General features: G+C 40.1%; 1 protein-coding gene across 1 annotated transcript in view; it reads left to right on the top strand.

Moving 5' to 3' along the window:
• Positions 1-1,735: 1,735 nt before the first annotated feature.
• The window catches only part of rnaset2 (ribonuclease T2), a 4,532-nt gene continuing 4,199 nt past the window's right edge, over positions 1,736-2,068 (top strand). The window contains exon 1 of the mRNA XM_076023917.1: positions 1,736-1,819. The gene's annotated coding sequence lies outside the window, so the exon portion shown is untranslated. The remainder of the gene's footprint in view (positions 1,820-2,068) is intronic.

Below are 2,068 nucleotides of genomic sequence, written 5' to 3'. Positions count from 1 at the left end.
CTCTGAGGCCTTAAAAGGACAGGCAGCTGCCTATATATAACCAGTATCCTTCAAGACTCCCCCTGAACTAGACAACAAGGAGTTTTCCCATTAGATTTTCAGCGGAAGCCATATGATCCCAATTGTTGTCCAGTGAACATTATCATAACAACTGATGTGACGTTACTGTTCAAGTACAATAGAGGAAAAAAAAAAAAACTGAGGAACTGGGGCCCCACTATTTGCTTGAAGTAACATTTTTTAGCTTCACAGACCCCTTAATTGGAATTCCTCTTCATTAGGGCATATTCATATAATATTGTAATTTCTTCAATTGTTTTTGAATAATTCCACAATTTAGAGGTATTTATTGATGCATTGATCAGATACCTTTACCAAGATATACATTAATCTTAAAATTCATATTGTATGCCTCCCAGCACATCGCTGGGCTTCACTGATGTCCTGCTCCTTGCTCATATCTTTCCTCATACTCACTCATAAGTGTCTTGAGACACAGTCTCGCATGCTGCACTTTGGCTATAACCTATTTATAAAACTAGCTACAGTTACAGCCTAGAGACTATTCCTGACATGGCAGAGGAGCGCCTTCACATCTGATGCAAAACTCTGTGGCAGGAAAAAAAAAAAAAAAAAAAACGTGGAGTAGGTTGTTGAGAGAAGAAATAGAAGGAGAAGAGCACATATGAAGAGAGAAATGGGGTGGGTGATGGGTGGAGATTGAGGAAGGAACTAGAGGGATGAACAATGTGATGATTGCTTTTATTAACCGATGAAATTATGAGGTGCTTGAACTTTGTCAGAAAGTTAATTAAGTCCAAGAATAAATGCTTGTGACACAATAGGACTCAAAGATATGTTGGCATTAAAAGCAGTGGTGCATGTGTTATAAAGGGAAAGGGGCCCTGTCTGACATCCACAGCAGTACAGTCTGAATCTCAGGGAATTAGAGGGAGGGACTCTCATTGAGCTAAAATGATGGGAAATTTCTTTCTTTTTAATGACGGAGATCTTTTTTTCAAAGTTTTTTTTTTTCTCTCCGCTCAATTTATAATTCACGATGAATTTATAGTTAAGGAGACGAATCAACAGGATTTGTTGTTAAAAAGAGCCCCCTGTTGGTCATGAAGTGGAACATTTTAACTATCAACTGTGAAGTGTCTGGCTGACAGCATTCCACTGCTACATTTCGGCAAATTAGTAATGTTTGTTTGTTTTGTGTTCAGAAAAGTGTACATTTTATTTGAAGTTGATTGGTGAAGATTTCAGTCGACAACACAGCTTTCCGCCTTTTTTCACAACCTTATACCTGGCTGGTATTGTTGTTCTCTTCTGACTAGACACAAAAGGGTGCCACGCCTATCACTCAGCTTATACAGTAAATGGGTTAATGTGTTTCTCTGCATGGTCAAAGTCACACTTGTCGAGAAATGCATGCACTCCTTGCTGCTATTTTATGACACTTCAGTGAAAGGCTGATACTGGCTGGAGTATTCGACACGGCACACAGAAAGTTTGATAGCTGCCGACCAGCCGACAAACCTATTTATTTATTTATTTATTTATTTATTCATTCATTTATTTATTTATACCATAAAAAGGGACATTTCAAGTCACACTGCCACCAGCAGGCTGACCGATCCATAGGGCCCGATCGACCAACAAAAGAAGCCACTTCCGATACCACGTGACTACGCGTCACGTCTTGGTCACTCATAATTGGCTGGGCCGACAAACAAGGCAGTGAAGTGAAGCTGTAGCAGCGGAGCGGCGACTTTTGTTGGACCCGAGTGTTTGAACATTCTCAATCCTTCGACATCTTTTTGCAGGTGAGTGTCATTCAAAGCGCAGTTACAGTCTCACCTAACTGACTTTAAGTTTTCACTTGTCCACCCGAGGTTGTATATGTTTTACCTTTAGCCTGTTGTAGCTTGCTAACGCTTAGTAAGCGTTGCAGCTCAGTAGGGACGCGCTTTCTTCTGTTATTTTCCCCTCCCTTTGTCATAAATGAAATGTTAGATGTCTTAGCTGTAGTTTTGTTAGTGCTGAAACAACGGAGAGGTTAGTT

This window comes from Nelusetta ayraudi, unplaced genomic scaffold (assembly GCF_046127955.1).
Source record: "Nelusetta ayraudi isolate G7.1 ecotype Tasmania unplaced genomic scaffold, CSIRO-AGI_Nayr_v1 ptg000002l, whole genome shotgun sequence".
NCBI classification, from domain to species: domain Eukaryota; kingdom Metazoa; phylum Chordata; class Actinopteri; order Tetraodontiformes; family Monacanthidae; genus Nelusetta; species Nelusetta ayraudi.
Note: the sequence above shows the minus strand (reverse complement) of the source record. Positions and strands in the feature narration are given on the sequence as shown.